Raw genomic sequence first — 18,577 nt, forward strand, 5'->3', positions numbered from 1 at the left:
TAAGAGACCTAGATGTAGTTTCATATTCCTTACATTTTCTCACCCAGTCCTGCCTATATTTGGGTATTTGGAAATGGAACTAGTGGGTGAGGAATTCCTTCCTGCTCCTATCTCTCTCTGTCTAATTCTTTCAAATAACAAAAAATGAATATTTCATTGTGCAAATAACTTTGAAATCTATAAATATGAGTCTTCAAAAATTCCATGAAAATGTATATTATGAAATAGTGGGTTTTAAATTAGCCCAAGAAAAACTTACACTACTGAAATATTTTTGAAAGAGAGAGAAATCTCCCAATTCCTTGTTCACTTTCTAAACACCATAATAACTGGGGTTGAGCCTGATCAGTGCTGAATTTAAATCTACCATCTATTGCCTGCTAGGGTGTACATTATCAGGAAGCTAAAATTAGGAACAGAGCTAGACATAATATGAATGCAGCTTTCCAAAATCATGATTAACTGCCAGGCCAAATGCCTGCTCCTAAATTTGTCTTTAAATTCCATTTTCTAGGAAGATTTTTTTTTTTTTGACAGGCAGAGTGGACAGTGAGAGAGAGAGACAGAGAGAGAAAGGTCTTCCTTTGCCGTTGGTTCACCCTCCAATGGCCGCCGCTGCAGCCGGCGCACCGCGCAGATCCTGGCAGGAGCCAGGAGCCAGGTGCTTTTCCTGGTCTCCCATGGGGTGCAGGGCCCAAGCACCTGGGCCATCCTCCACTGCACTCCCTGGCCATAGCAGAGAGCTGGCCTGGAAGAGGGGCAACCGGGACAGAATCCGGCGCCCCAACCGGGACTAGAACCCGGTGTGCCGGCGCCGCAAGGTGGAGGATTAGCCTATTGAGCCACGGCGCCGGCTTTCTAGGAAGATTTTAAGTGCCGCTATCCTTAATTTTGGGGGCTCTAAGACCCACAAGTTGAGATTAGACCTTATAATGAAAATTTCCAGTGAGTTTTTAGACATTGAACATCATAGCAAGAAAGGGAACTGAAACAACTGAATCAATGAATGAGAATGACAAGATGGTAAGGAATCAAAGAGAATCAAGGCTGAGACAAGTTTAGTTCTGTTCCAATAATATTGTTTGAGGAGACCATGACAAAGACACTGGGAAGGAGTAGCTAGATTAAGTTTAAGAGCCAGAAAGCATGAGGTTTCAAAAAAAAAAAAAAAAAAACTTTTTTAAAACTGAAGATCCAAAAGGACAATCATGTTTTTTTCTGTTGCTCATAGAAAACAGAGTCAAGTGCTGTGACATAGCAGGTTAAGCCATTGAATGTGACACTGGTATTCCATATGGACATAGGTTCATATCCTGGCTGCTCCATTGCCAATCCAGCACCCTGCCAATAACCTGGGAAAGTAGCAGATGTCCCAAGTACCTGGATGCTTGCCACCCACATTGTAGATTTGGAAGTATCTCCTGGTCTCTGGCTTCGCCCTGATCCTGTGATGGCCATCCAGGGAGTGAATCAGCAGATTGAGGATCTCTCTCTCCTTTCATTCTTTCTCTTTCTCTTTCTCTCTCTCTCTCTCTCTCTCTCTCTCTCTCTCTCTCTCTCTCTCTCTCTCTCTCTCCCTCTCTCTGTAACTCTGAGTTTGGAAACAAATAAATCTTTCAAAATTAAGATACAATAGGAATGCTCAGTAGGTCTGTTTATTTGGAAACAGCCGGTCTTTTAAGATTTATTAATGTAGAGATCAGCCATTCCAGTGGGGGGAGTGACTAGTGATGCTTTTCAGTCAAAGCATGAAGAGTGTATGAAGAAAGGGCAGCTGTTCTTTCTGCATCATTAGGAAGGGAAGAAGGAGATGGTACTGAAGAGTTGGAAATTAGGTGCATAGGTAGTTTCCTTCCCAAAAAGAAGTCACACACTGCATTTACATGGTGAGGGGAAAGCTGGAAAACAATGGGGAACTTAAGGATGATGGAAATTTCATTTGCAATTAGTGACATGAAATGTTAAGAAAGTAAAAGGAATACAAAATAGTAAAAGGAAAAAAGAATATATTCATGGTTAATTTAATTTTGAAAACAATAAAATGAATAAAAAATGAGAATGAATTCTGATATATTTGTAACTTCTATGGCAGCAGAGGTTTTTGTTTGTTTGTTTGTTTTTTATTCATCCCATTTATTCACCTGTTTCGTTAACTGGGAGAAATATCATGAAACCGAATTTGTGGAAGAAAGGTTGAAATATTTATGGAGCATAAAGAAATAGTATCATTCGCTAGGTATAATAATGTTTATAAGTATACATTAATATCACTTAGAGAATAATAAATCTAATTAGATCAGGGTTGGCATTCTAATAGATACTCTGTCAGGTGCATGCATTGGGTGGGCAGATATATTTGAAATCATGAAGCTCAGGTGCTTAATTAGCAGATACACTGAATGAAAATATGCAGCCTTGATAAACATATGGGAAAATGAATAATTGAAACAAAATAGCAAGTATAAAGGAGGAGAGGCTGGGTTTATGGAAGGAGAGTGGACCCGTTTCAGTAGAACCCTGTGATGAGAATATTGAGTCAGGTCAAGAACTGTGTGAATAAGCTAGGAGGTGACATCCTAGATAACATGTAGATCTATTGTGCACCCCTCAAGGTGAACATGTTTAGAAATCAGACTTTTTGAAAGAGAGAAACCTAATTTCCAATTTTTACCATTCCATATTTTAGCTATAGAATTTTGTTAGAGTACAGGACTTTGTGATTTGCAGTTCTAATTTGGAATTAGCTTACTAATTCTTATACAGTAGGTTTACTTTGAGGATTAAGTAAGCAAATATATGTATAATCCCATGAGCATAATATATGTTTTTCTTTAAGGCATCTCAATACCCATTGGTGAAGTTTATCTTATTCCTGTTTCATGCAGCACATGAAATTACTGGTAGGGCACTAGGCACAAGTCAAGTTAAATGCTTCAGATACTAAGATGAAATGCAGGATATTACTGCATTATTAATTTAGGACAAGGTTTCAGTTACCACTTCAGAATAACAGATGGAGCCAAATATACTTCCCTAGAATCTTTCTCTGTGTATTTTTTAATGAAGGCTACCATGAACAGGCCATAAGTCAAAACACCAGCTTTGTAGTCTGGGGAAACTCACCATTTCCTATAAAGAGAATTTTGGACTAGACTTATAAGATAAGAATCTCTAAATTGGTGTCCAGGTTGTGATGCCATGGGTTAAGGTGTCCCTTTCAATCATGACCTCCCATATTAGAGTTGGTTCAATCCCCAAATGTCCACAATGGCTGAAACTGGACTTGTGTCTGGCTGGAAACAGGATCCAGGGATTCAGTCCAGGTCTTCCAAGAGGATGGAAATAACCCAAATGCTCAAACCATCACCTGCTGCCCCCAGGTTTTTTACTAGTGTAAAATGAAAATTCAACAGAAGTTCTCTACTGTGGACATGTTAACTGCTACTCCAACTACTCCCCTCTCAGAAATCTTGTCTTGAAGAAAGAATAACGGAGTAGTACTCATCAGCCCTGCCCCTTCTGTGCCATGTTTTCCCATCTGTCGTCAGAGGCACATGTAAGGATGAAACAAGTCATTGTTGATGATGGGTGTGTGGAGTCAGTAGCAGTATAATTGAATGGTTTTCTTATTGACTACTTGCCAGGTGCATGTCCCAAATCATATTATTTTTAATTTTTTAAAATTATTTATTTATTTGAAAGTCAGAGTTACACAGAGAGAAGAGAGGCAGAGAGAGAGCGAGAGAGGTCTTCTATCTGCTGACTCACACCCTAGATGGCTACAACTGCACTGATCCAAAGCCAGGAGCCAGGACCTTCTTCTGGGTCTCCCACGTGGGTGCAGGGGCCTAAGCATTTGGGCCATCTTCTACTGCTTTCCCAGGCCATAGCAGTGAGCTGGATTGGAAGAGGAGCAGCCGGGTCTAGAACCGATGCCCAGATGGGATGTTGGTGCTTCAGGCCAGGGCATTAACCCACTGTGCCATAGCACCAGCCCCCCCAAATCATATTCGAAATGAATCCCATCACCCACATCTGAAGAAGGTTCAGTCAGTACTGCAATCTATGAGTCAACCAACCACAGATCAAAAACATAAAAACATCATGGTTCTCTTCATTGTTTCATAAGTAGTAGAGCATAATAACTGTTTATAAAACATTTATATTATATGAAGTATTATAAGTAACTTAGAACTGCTTTAAAGTATATCAGAGAATATGTATAGGATTTGTGAAATTTCCAGGCCCTTCCAAACAAGGGACTTGAGCATGCATAGGTCTGGTGCTAGTGGGGGGATTTTGAGTCAATTCCCCATATCAAGGAACAACTGTGCTAATTTTACCTTTATTTTCTAGATGGAGAAATGGGAGACTTTTTCTAAGGTCACATGGCCAGTAATTGTAGAATGGGGATTTAACTTCAGGCTTTTCTGACTCCATGGCACATTATAAACTCTTCATTTTACTCTATCATAAAGCATATATATATATTATATCATAAAGCATATATATATATAATATATATATATAAAATAATATATATATTATATAGGCAAAGATAGACAGTGAGAGAGAGAGACAGAGAGAAAGGTCTTCTTTCATTGGTTCACCCCCAAAATGGCCACCACAGAAGGTGTGCTGTGCCGATCCAAAGCCACGAGCCAGGTGCTTCCTCCTGCTCTCCCATGTGGGTGCAGGGCCCAAGGACTTGGAACATTCTCCACTGCCTTGCTGGGACACAGCAGAGAGCTGGACTGGAAGAGGAGCAACCAGGACAGACTCCAGCACCCCAACCGGGACTAGAACCTGGGGTACAGGTGCCGCAGGTGGAGGATTACCCTAGTGAGCCATGGCGCTGGCCATATATGTGTGTATATATATATACACATATATATATGTGTATATATATATATGTATATATATATGTATATATATACATATTATATATATGTATATGTTTAAATACATGTAGGATGTCATTCTTAAGAATACAATGCATTTTTCTAAGTCTATAAATAGCACTTTTTAATGCTTACTATTATGAGACTATATGTCTGAAAGCTTTTAGATATGTCATTGCACTTAGAGTAACACATAAATAAAATAATACTATTTTTCTAGCACATGCTATTTGATGGACATTGTCTTGAGGCAAGTGCTTTCCATTTATAACTTACACTAATTTTACTAAGTAGTTAGTATGATTGTCATTTCTATTTTACAGATGAAGAAACTGAAATCTAGAAAAGCAACTTAACCAAGGTCAATCCTGTTGCAAATGGAGGGCCTGATGGAAGGCAATTACTTAAAATGTAGGGAGCTAAGTCTGTTTTTTGATTTAGAACCCAGAATTTCTTCAGGAATGTAGACACATAGAGAGGGTGTTTTTCAAATTGCAGGGGTAATTTAGAAATATCAGATCAAGCTGGGCAATAAATTTTTAGAAGGCAGGAGCTGGATCTGTCTGATCACTTTGTCCCCAGCCAGCATAGTTTCAGGTACAGTGGGACCTCCAACACATCTATAACAAGTCCTTTACTTCTTTAAATAAAACCAGTGTTTCCTCCATCCCATGGGCATTGAGTTTGGAGAACTCATTGCTTTCAACTGAGGTTCTTCCCTAAAGATCATGCTAAAGCATCTAGCAGCAGGGTGAAGAAAGGAGTTGAAAAGTTATTGGGAATGTTTAATCTGCACAAGCTCTGAACCTGGGAGATATGCAAAAATGAGCACTTACTCCTCACTTAGAAATTGAAGTTTAAACCAGCTTTTGACTAAGAACCAGAGGTAGCATGTAATATATTCTTTGTGGGAAGAAAAATATTGCTCTTTGAATGAAACAAGAACAAGGGCCAGGGCAGTGTCATTTTGATAAAGCAGATCCTTAGGAGGAGGGGAATCCTGGGATACACCAGTGGGCCATTTCTTTATTATAAATATTCCCACCCTAGACTGATTTCAAGCTCTGAATGTGATCTCTAAGAACAGATTTGCAAACAGTGACTCCAAATCTACTATGGAGAACCCAAATGAGCCATGTTCAGACACTGCTAAAAGTAGGTACAAGAGAGCAATAAAATAAAGGCATGTGACATGTCATAATCAATTGTGATATAAATGATGAATATGATGTGATTGTGATATCATAAATCCATTATGATGTCATAAATCAATATTGCGATGCTTGTAAAAACCATTGTTAGTATATCACTTCCATCTCATAATCAATTAAGACATAATCATTTCATAATCAATTGTGATGTTGTAAATATCCTTGTGACATCATAATCAACAAAGATATGATAAACCACCATTTTTATATTGAAAACCTGCCATTATGATCTCATGATCACTTGAAAATACATAAAAAGTCTTGTGGTGTCATAAATCTATCATTATGAAGTCATAATTGTGATTTGATAAACTACTGGGGCCAGCGCTGTAGCATAGCAGGTAAAGCCATTGCCTGTAGTGCCAGCATTCATATGGGCACTGGTTTGAGTCTTGGCTGCTCCACTTCTGATCCAGCTCTCTGCTATAGCCTGGGAAAGCAGAAGATGGTCCAAGTCCTTGGGCCCCTGCACCCATGTAGGAGACCCAGAAGAAGCTCCTGGCTCCTGGCTTCAGATTGGCACAGCTCCAGCCATTGAGACCAATTGGGGAGTGAACCAGTGGGTGGAAGACCTCTCTCACGCTCTCTGCCTCTCCTCTCTCTGTGTAACTGACTTTCAAATAAATGAATGAATCTTAAAAAAAAAGAGGTAAAACACCATTGTGATATTATATTCAACTGTTATGGCATAAAATCCATTTTGAGTCCATAAACTGATATTTCGATACCATTAACCAACATGGTGATGTCATAAACCTACTGCTATGATGTCACAATCAAGTTTAAAATCACAAACACACTACTGCATCATAAACCCACAATTGTTATATCACAACCAATTGTGATGCATAACCCACTCTTGTGATGGCATAATCAGTTGGCATGTCATAAAACCACCAGTATGAATTTATAGCCAGTTGTGATTCCATGAGAGACATAGAGACATCGTATACAAGTATAGTGGTGCAATTAATATACTATTGTGATGTCATTAACCAATAATTCTGTAGTAATAAAACTGTCATGATATTATGACTGTGATGTCAAAAATCACTGATTTAAAAAAATATTCTGATATCATAAAACATTGTGATGTCATAAGCTATCATTGTTAAGTCTGAATCAATTGTTATACAAATACCCTTCTGGTATTATACTCAATTGTGATTTAATAAACCATGATTGTGATATAAATCAACCATTGTGAATACATAATCACTGTGAGGTCACCCAAAGTATTGTGGCATCATAATCACACTATTGAGTCATTATAATCATTTTTATGTCATAAATTATAATTATGATGTTATAATAAATTGTGTTGTCATATAGACATGATGTCATAAACTATATTGTGAATTCATTATACCACTGTGAGGCAATGATTTTATCATTAGACATCATAGTCAAAAATAGTGTCATATATTAACATGGTTATGTCATAAATCAACATTGTATGGCAGAATTAATTGTGAATTTATTAACCAGCACTGTGATGTAATAATCAATTGTGATATCAGGAAACAATTATGAAGCCAAATATTCTGATGCCATGAAGTACTATAATGATGTCATAACCATCATTAACCATTGTGCTGTCATAATAAATTCCAAAGTTACAAATCTGTTATTGTGATGGCATACCCAATTGTGATGTCATAGACTTCCATTATGATGTCATAAAGCTGCCATTATGGTGTTATGGACTGTGATGGCATTAAAACCATTGAGAGGTCAAAATCAATTATGACTATACAAAAAATTGTGACATCATAAGCTACCATTACTGTTACAATCCATTGTGATAGACTAAAAAATTTATGTGATGTCACAATCAGTTCAGATGTGATAAACCATAATTGTGCTATCAAAAACTACAGTTGTTCTGTCATAATCAATTGTGAAATTATAAGTCAAATGTTACACCATAAACCTATCATTATGATGTCATAATGGTGATGTCATAAACTACCAACAGGATGCTATAATCAATTATATTATCACAAAAATCTTTTCAATTTCAAAAATCAACATTATGACATGAAAACCATGGTGATGCCATTGATGTTAAAATTTTAATGTCACAATAACGATTGCCATGACAAAAAACAATACTGTGATATCATAATTCACACTTGTGATGTAATATATGCCACAATCAATTGCAGATGCATTAAAATTGTTACATCATAATCTATAATGTAATCAACCACCATTGTGATTTCATAGTTAATTGTGATGTCATAAAACTATTTTGTTGTCATAAAGCAACCATAACTATGTGATAATCAGTTTTCATCTCATAAATCACCATTAGGATTTTTAAATCAATTGTGACATCATCTTAAATAACTATTATCTTGAAGTCTGTTGCAATGTCATAAAAATCATTTTTATGGGGCTGGCACTGTGGTACAGCAGGTTAAAGCCACCACCTGCAGTGCTGGCATCCCATATGGAAACCGGATCTAGTCCCAGCTGCTCCACTTCTGATCCAGCTCTCTGCTATGGCCTGGGATAGCAGTGGAAGATGGCCCAAGTCGTGGGGCCCCTACACCCACATAGGAGACCTGGAGGAAGCTCCTGGCTCCTGGCTTCGGATTGACGCAGCTCTGGCTGTTGCAGCCATCTGGGAAATGAACCAGCACATGGAAGACCTCTCTGTCTCTAACTCTCTGTGTAACTCTTTCTTTTTTTTTTTCCACAGGCAGAGTGGACAGTGAGAGAGAGACAGAGAGAAAGGTCTTCCTTTCCATTGGTTCACCCCCAATGGCTGCTGCAGCCAGCTCACCACGCTGATCCAAAGCCAGGAGCCAGGTGCTTCTCCAAGTGTCCTATGTGGGTGCAGGACCCAAGGACTTGGGCCAACCTCCGCTGCACTCCTGGACCACAGCAGAGAGCTGGACTGGAAGAGGAGCAACCGGGACATAATCCAGCACCCCAACTGGGACTAGAACCCGGTGTGCCAGTGCCGCAGGTGGAGGATTAGTCTATTGAGCCATGGCACCGGCCAACTCTGTCTTTCAAATAAATAATATAAATCTTAAAAAAATCCATTGTAATATGATAAAGCTACCATTGTTATATCACAATAGTTTGTAATGTAAAAACCCCTTGATGTCATAATTTATTGGGATGTAACAAACAAACCATTGTGATATCATAAGCCTAATATTGCAATGTCATTATCAATTTTGATGTCATAAACACCATTGTGATGTCAAAATCTATTGTGTTTTGAAATCATGTTGATTTCAAAATCAATTGCCAAGTAAAAAACCCTTGGTGTATCATAATCTTACATTTTGTGGTAGATTTGGATGCCATAATCAATTGTGATGTTATAAGCCACTATTATATTATATTCCATTCTGATATCAAAAACCCCATTGTGATTTCATAGACCAATGTTAAGATGACATAAAATAAAGCTACCATTGCTATTTATTAATCAAGTCTGAGGTTGAAAAACTCTTGTGATATCATAATCAACTGAAATGTCATAAACCACAATTGTCATATCATAAAATTATCATTTCAATGTCATGATCAATTGTGAAATCATAAAAAAAATCACTGGCATTATAAACATGCCATTATAGAGTCATAATCACTTACTATGTCATAATCCACCATTCTGATGACAAAAAACATGACTATAAGTTTACTATGGTGATGTCATAATGATCAGGGAATTGTAAAAACAGTTGTGGTGTCATAAACTACCACTGTGTTGTAATAATGAATTTTGATATCATGAAAACTATAGTTGTATCATAAATATCATTGTGATGTTATAAAACTACCAATGTGATCTCATAATCAACTGCAAAGTCATTGAATCATTTGGGTTATAATAAACTGACCATTGTGACATCATAACAAACTATATTATGAACCTCCATGCAGTATTGGAATCAATCAATTATGAGGCCAAAAAACTATTATTATGTCATAAACCAATATTGTGATGCCATGAATATCCTCATGTAATAATAAATTTTCATGTCACTAACCACTACCATCATGCTGTAGTCAACTGATATCATGAAAATTATTGTGCTTAACTCTATTGTGATACATAAAATCTGTAATTTTATAAAATTATAAATGTTATAACATAATCAATTGTGACATAATCAAAACCCTTGTGATATTATAATCAATCAGAATTTGATAAACCACCATTGTGATATCATAAAGCAACCACTGTGATGTCATAATCAACTGTCAAGTCATAAAAGCCATTGTGAAATTATAAATCCACTGTTGTGCCATCCTAATCAATTAAGGTGTCATAAGCTACCATTGTGATACCATAATCAGTAGTGATGTCATAAAACACCTATGATTTCCTAGATCAGTATTGTGATGGCATAAAATATTGTGCTGTAACAAACTTACATTTGTTGTGTCATAATAAATTGTGATGTCATAGAATACTTATCATGATATAAACCAACTATTCTGATGTCATAAAACTACCATTGTGGCATTATGATCAATTATGATGTCATAAACAACCCTAGTGATGTCATGATGACCATATGATCTCATAAAGCTACCACTGTGGTGGCATAACTAATTGTGAATTCTGAAATAATTGGCACATCAAACACTTATCATTATGACATCATAATTGTGATCCCATAAACTAACCATTATGATGTCATATTCAATTATGAATTCATAAAAACCACTGTCATATCATAAACCTATAATTATGATGTCTCAGTCAATTACTATGTCATAAGCAAGTATTGTGAAGACATGAATTGTGATGTCAGAAGCTACAATATTGATGTTATAATCAATTCTGATATTATCAAAACTATTTTGGTGTCAGATACTGATGTGCTGCAATAAATATGTAATAGTGATGTCATAGGTCAAACATTGTATAGTCATGATGAAATATTGAAACAATAAAAATCATTGTGATGTCATAAAACGACCACTGTGAGGTAATAATCACAACATGTTGTAAATGACATAAAGCTATCATTGTTATGTCTTAACAAATTGTTTTCAGAAAAATTCTTGTAATTTCCTAATCAGCCACACTGTTATATCATACACTTACAATTTGCTTTCATAATCAGTTAACTAATAAAACCATTGTGATGTCATACATCTACCAATATGAAGCCATAATCAGTTTGTGATATCATAAGCAATTGTTATTCTGTATAAACCATTGTGATGTTGCATAAATTGTGATGTTATAAACCACCATTATCATGTTATATCCAGCTGTGATGTCATAAAATCTATTGTGATCCTGTTAACCAATATTGCAATGGCATAACGTACCATTGTGTTGTCATAAATGTTCCATTGTTATGTCATAATCAATTGTGATGTCATAAAATGCCAAAAATTCAACTAGGATATGATAAACTACCATTGTGATGTAATTATTTATATTGAAGTCTTAAAAACCACTGTGATGTTATCAGCCTATCATTCTGACATTATAATCAATTCTGATGTCAATAAAACATTATGATGTTATAAAGCTACCATTGTAATGCCATAGTCAGTTCTGTGCTCATAGAAACCATTGTGAAGTCAGAAATCTACTTTTTAAAAGTTATAATCAAGTATGATGTGGTAAACTGTCATTGTGATATGATAATCAATTGTAATATTACAAAAACCACTGTTTTGCTATAAATCAATGTTATGATGCAATAAACTGGCAATTGTTATGTCACTAACCAACCATTGTGATGTGATAATCAACTATGAAGTTAAAAATATCATTGAAATCATAAACCTAGCATTGTGATGTCATAACCATGATTCCATAGACCACCATTGTGATGTCATATTAAATTGTGATGTCATGAAAGCCACTGTCATGACAATATTGTGATTTATACCATGATACTTATATAATTGTGATTTCATAAAGATGCAAATGTTGTTAATTGAACTTTGAAGCCATAAATGCCATTGTGACATCATGAATATGCCATTGTGATGTAATAATTGTGACATCATAAACTATCATTGTGATGTTATAAACTTCCACTGTGATGCCATAAAACTATTATGGTGTTATAACCAATTATGTTATAAAAAATGTGAAATCAAAATCTATTGTGAATCTCTAAACTTTGTGATGCCCTATGCTACCATTGTTTTCTCATAATCAATTGTGATGACCTAGAAACCCTGTTGATATAATAATCAAATGAAATGTGATAAACTACCATTGTGATATCTTAAATTTTTAAAAAGTTACCAGGGGTGTGATGTTACATTTTTGGGGAATTTGCATATGAGCATAAATTTTAAGGAACATAACAACAGCAATGTTCCAGAAAACTTGAGTGTAAATCATATTTAAAATAACATAAAATTTTGAAAGCTATCAGGGGTTTCTGGATCTTTCAATGGCCACCTGTAGCAGATCTTTTCATACAATGAACATCTGTTTGCAATATAAGTGACATCTAATTTATCTCCTGAATGAGTTTCCTTTAACTTAAAGCTATCCCAAAGCAATATATCCTTATATGTACCTAAGAATATCCTAGGAAGGTGTGTGTCTATGTGAATCCCTAAACTAAATGGGCAACATGTCTCTGGGTCCCCAAACAGTACAGTCTATGACTACTTGAGTTATAAGATTCAAGCTGACCAGCAAGTGTATTTCTGGATGTCATGCTTTTACAATTCAGAATGCTTGGGGTGAGGTTCTGAAATCTGCCTATTGGACCATTTCTGTGTGTGGATCCTAAGCGCACTAAAGTTTGAAAATCACTATCCTTAAAGATTTTCATGCCCTGTCTCATTATTTATCAACATTGATCTATATGAAGTCATAGGTTGTCTTTCCCTATTGCCAAGATAGTAGCATGATTTCAGAACCATGGCAGTAAAAGTACCTCATTCAATGCAATTCTCCCAAAGTCTGTGGAATATGCCTGCCTTTTGAAATGAGAGCTGTAAAGAGACAAAAAACTTCTTGCCTTGTTTTAGGAGCTTGGTCTAACAAAGGCAATGAAATGAAAAAAGAAATGTGAAAATTCTATAATGGACATATCCAGTGCTTTGGGGGATCTGGAGCATCTTATTTTCTGAGTGAAACTGAGGCTTACCAGATCACTGCAATGAATGTTCCCATCCCATCTCACTCATTTTATTGCTAAAACAATGACTTCATATGCTGATGAGACTAGAGAGGAAGGTGCATGCATGGAGAGAGCAGAGGGGCAGGGGTTACTACATGGTATATGAAGATATGAATGCCTTTCCTTCACCCTGGCTCCTCACAGAAACACTAGAGGCCCATCTGCAGCACTGTGGAAGCAGGGTGTAGGTGCTGATTCTGCCTAGAGGACTCAAGAGAAACTCTAGGAAGGTGGGATTTGGATGAGATTCTGAAAGATGACCAGGAGTTTCTGAATGCACAAGAGAGGGGTGCTCCAGGGAAAGTGGATGGTGTGAGTGCTTGGGTATGGAGAAATAAATCCATGGTGCAACCAAAGAATGGTGAGAGTTCATTTGTCCTGTTATAGAATTAAGGCACAGAGTACTTCATTCAACTTATTTCACACAAAACAGTACTGTGGAATGCTAAAAAGGTAATGATATTTTGGAGAGATGGGAAAATAGTGAAGCAAATGTTTGAGACATGTATGCCAATTTAGTGTCTATCACAACTATTCAACTCTGGTCTCAGGGATAATAGACAATGAATGGGCGGTCATATGTCAATTAAACATTTTTTAAATATTTTATTTATTTATTTGAGTGGCAGAGTTACAGAAAAAGACAGGGAGAGATAGAGGGAAAGGTCTTCCTTCCACTGATTCACTCCCCAAATGACTGCAATGGCCAGAGCTGTGCCAATCTGAAGCCAGGAGCCAGGAGCTTCTTCTGGGTCTTCCATATGGGTGCATGGGCCCAAGTACTTGGACCATCCTCTGCTGCTCTACTAGGCCATAGCAGAGAGCTGGATTGGAAGAGGAGCAGCCAGGATTAGAACTTTGGCCCATATGGGATTAAAGTACCACAGCACTTGCCTCAACCAATAAAACCTTATGATCATTCAAGTTTGTTTCATATAATTTCCATTGATTATGAAATAATATTATTCTTTTTGTTTTTTCAGCCATCAAAATTGTCAAACAGTTCTTTTAAAATCTATTAATTTGAGCTGATATATTGCACCAGGTTAAACCGTGTCCTGCAATGCCAGGGTTACATATGACATCTATTTTGAGAGCAGTTGCTTCATTTCCACTCAGCTCCTTCATAAGGCATCTGCAAAAAGATTGGAGGATGGACCAAATATTTGGGTCCATATTACTCTCACATGGAAACCCAGATAGTGTTCCAGGCTTTGGCCTGGCCTAGCTCTGGCTTCTATGGTCATTTAGGGGAATGAATCAGTGAATAGAAGATTCTATCCCTTTCTCTTTTTCTCCCTGCTTTCCTTCTATTCCTCTCTCCCAGTCTCCCTCTCTCCTTTTCCCTATCTTTATGTGTGTGTGTGTGTGTGTGTGTGTGTATGTGTAACTCCCTCTATCTGTAACTCTACCTTTCAAATAAATAAATAAATCTTTAAAAATATAATAAAATGATTATTTATTATTTGGAAAGGCAGCAAATAATTGAATAACATAAATTATGTCTAACCTCAAGTGGAGACAGAGGTACTTGTCTACAGCCAAGCACATTGGTCTTTTTTAGCAATGCATAATATTCATATGAAGTGGGATCAATAGAACTACATCTATCCTCATATCAGGTCATTTGGAGGGCAATTTCATCACTAAGTTATTTGAAAAACTAGCTTTTCAGGGATTTAACCATTAATTTACTTTCATTTTATTTGAGAGAGGAAGAGAGAGAGAGAGAGAGAGAGAGAGAGAGAGAGAGAGAGAGAGATTTACAGAGACCTTCCATCTTCTGCTTCAGTCCTGACTACCCATCACAGCTGGGAATGGGCTGAGCTAAGATGAATCCAGGAACTGGAACTCACTGAGTCTCATAAGTGTATGGCAGGGAGCCAAGCACTTAATCCATCACCTGCCACATGTTAGTAGGAAGCTGGAACTGAAGGCAGGATTGAGCTCAGGAATTCTGCGTATGGTCTGTGGGTTCCTAAGTGACATCTTAACCATGTGTCAGAGCCACACATTTTCAGGGTCTTTTAGATTTGAATTCATGGACAAGGGATTATGAGCCTGGAACAGGACTATCAGTATGCTCTTCCTTGATTTATGTAATCAAACAAATAACTGCAGTTACAATGTCTTCTTGATCTATCTCCAACTTTAGTTGTAACACTGACATGTTTAAAGATACAAGTATTGGCATATTAACTGCATAGGGCATTTATTGTTTTGCTCTGTTTCGGCTTTAATGCTGAGCTTTAGCTTAGATTATTTTTGAAATAACATTTTTCTGACAACCTTTGCCATCTTTGTACTTTTAACCTGTTGCTATTACTACTGTTACATTAATCTCTTATTCAAACTTCATTTTCATGTTTTGAATCTAGAAAAGAAAGAAGAAACTGAAGCTGCACCACAGCAATTATATTCACAGAAGAAGATACAGAAGTAAGAATCATGAAGGATTAAAATAGAACGTTTCTCAGTGGTAGGGCTATGAATGTCTTATTTCTTCTGCTTATTTGCATTTTCCTTTTCCCTAATATACAATATTATTGTTTAAATCAGTAGAAGTTTTAGGATAGAAATAATGGTTTCTTCATTTTAAAATACTTTACTTCACCATATCATAAATAATGAATATTCATAATTCACTTGGGCACATTTTCTTTGTTTTTTTTTTTTTTTTTTCATTTTGACAGGCAGAGTGGACAGTGAGAGAGAGAAAGGTCTTCCTTTGCCATTGGTTCACCCTCCAATGGCCACTGCGGCTGGCATGCTGTGGCTGGCGCACCATGCTGATCTGAAGCCAGGAGCCAGGTGCTTCTACTGGTCTCCCATGCAGGTGCAGGGCCCAAGCACTTGGCCCATCCTCCACTGCACTTCTGGGCCACAGCAGAGAGCTGGACTGGAAGAAGTGCAACCAGGACAGAATCCAACACCCTGACCGGGACTAGAACCCGGTGTGCCGGCACCACAGGTGGAGGATTAGCCTATTGAGCCACGCACCAGCAGGCACATTTTCTAAAGGTTACTAACTGGAGAAGAGAAAAAAAATTTTTCAATATTAGACGTCAAATAAATTAGATTCAATAAAATAAAAGCAAATTCTTAAATTTGAATTCTTTTATATCACATTTATAAAAGGTGCCTATTTTCATTTCCTTCTTTAAGTTTAAATGTTTGTATAATATTAAATGGAACATAAGTTTACATGTGGATGAAATAAAATAAAATACAGATATTGCTGAGAAGGGCATCAGCAAACAAATCAGTAATGTCAAAGCAATAGGCAGACAGGAAAGGACTAAGATGAAGGACTAAGATGGATTTTTAAAGCATAACACATAATGTCGAGATGCTTCAAAATTAAGGTTTTAAATAATGGCTAATTGTCATATTTTCATTGAGAATATGTTGGTATAAATTCTGAATGAGGGCATATGGTACATGGAGTGAGATGTGTAAAAGAGACTAGAGTGGAAAACAAGGATAACACATACCTGGATTGAGGAAATATATCCATAAATATTTAGAGTAAAAATTGTCAGTACCTACTATAGAATGAATTTATATTAAAGAAAAATGCAGAAGGAGCCAGAGTTGTAGTGAAAAGGATTAAACAGCCAAGTTAATGCCATCCTCACTTTTGGGTGCCAATTCAAGACCTAAGTGATCCACTTCTAGTACAGCTCCCTGCTCATGCACCTGAGAAAACAGCAGAAGATGGACTAATTGCTTGGACCCCTGACCCAAGGTAGCAGATCCAGAAAAAGCCCTAGTCTCCTGGCTTTGGCCTGGTACATCCCTGGCCATTAGAGCCACTTGGGGAATGCACCAGTGGATGGAAGATCTGTGTCTCTTCAATATCCCTCAGTAACTCTGTCTTTCAAATAAATTTTGAAAAGAAAAAATCTAAGAAAAGAAAAATACTATATATGAGTCCTTGGAAAACTAGCATCTGATCATTATTTTATGAATCTTCCCAATAACAAAACTGAAATGATCTCCATGAGCTATGTAAATTACTTATGATTGCTTTTATTTTTCTTTTCTGTGTTAAGGAGATGTATTTAGGTATTTGATTTTAAGTATTCTGTGTCTTTGGTTTTAAATGTCCTGCTTTTTGGATCTCCTAAACTCAAGAAGAAATAAGAGAAACCAGTCTTTGGATAGTTCAATAATTTCAGATTTATGGCTTATAGTCACTATTCTAGAAGGCAATTGAAAACACCTATAAAATTATTCATTCCACAGGTAGTAAGAGAAGGGATAAGAAAGATGAAAAACATCCTATGGTTTATTATTTTGATGAAGACAATATGATTGACTAAGGATGCTACATTAAGCAGAACACAGAAGGTGCAATTGGTAAATGGAGAGCTCTAGAACTAAAATGGATTATATTTTTATTTTGAAGTAATATTTTACTTTCAATATTTCTTATGAACTATTATTAATTAAGTACAGTGATAGACTGTGTAGATACAGCTTTGAAGATATTATATAAGATATTATATAAGATATTATATTATATATATATTATATAAGATATTATATTATATAATATATATATTATATATATAATATATATATATTATATAAGCTCCGGAGCCGGAGCTGTGGCACAGCAGGTTAATGCCCTGGCCTGAAGCGCCGGCATCCCATAAGGGTGCCGATTCTAATCTCCGCTGCTCCTATTCCAACCCAGCTCTCTGCTTCTATGGCCTGGGAAAGCAGTAGAAATGGCCCAAAGCCTTTGGCCTCTGCACTTGTGTGGGAGAACTGGAAGAAGATCCTGGCTTCAGATTGGCACAGCTCTGTCCATTGCAGCCAATTGGGGAGTGAATCAGTGGATGGGAGATCTCTCTCCCTCTCTCTCTCTGCCTCTCCTCTCTCTGTGTAACTCTGCCTTTCAAATAAACAAATAAATCTCTCTCATTTTGACAGTGAGAGAGAGAGACAGAGAGAAAGGTCTTCCTTCCATTGGTTCACCCCCCAAAATGGTCACTACAGCTGGTGCGCTGTGCCAATCCGAAGCCAGGAGCCAGCTGCTTTCTCCTGGTCTCTCATGCAGGTGAAGGGGCCCAAGTACGTGGGCCATCCTCCACTGCCTTCTTTGGCCACAGCAGAGAGCTGAACTGGGAGAGGAGCAACCAGTACTAGAACCCAGTGTCCATATGGAATGTCGGCACCACAGGTGGAGGATTAGCCAAGTGAGCCACAGCTCCAGACCCTGGATTTCCTCTTTTGAAAAGTATCTGTTCAAGTCCTTGGCCCATCTCTTAACTGGGTTGTTTATTTTGTTACTGTGGAGTTTCTGGATCTCTTT

Source organism: Oryctolagus cuniculus, chromosome Y (assembly GCF_051225735.1).
Source record: "Oryctolagus cuniculus isolate XC-2025 breed Fujian yellow rabbit chromosome Y, ASM5122573v1, whole genome shotgun sequence".
Lineage (NCBI taxonomy): Eukaryota > Metazoa > Chordata > Mammalia > Lagomorpha > Leporidae > Oryctolagus > Oryctolagus cuniculus.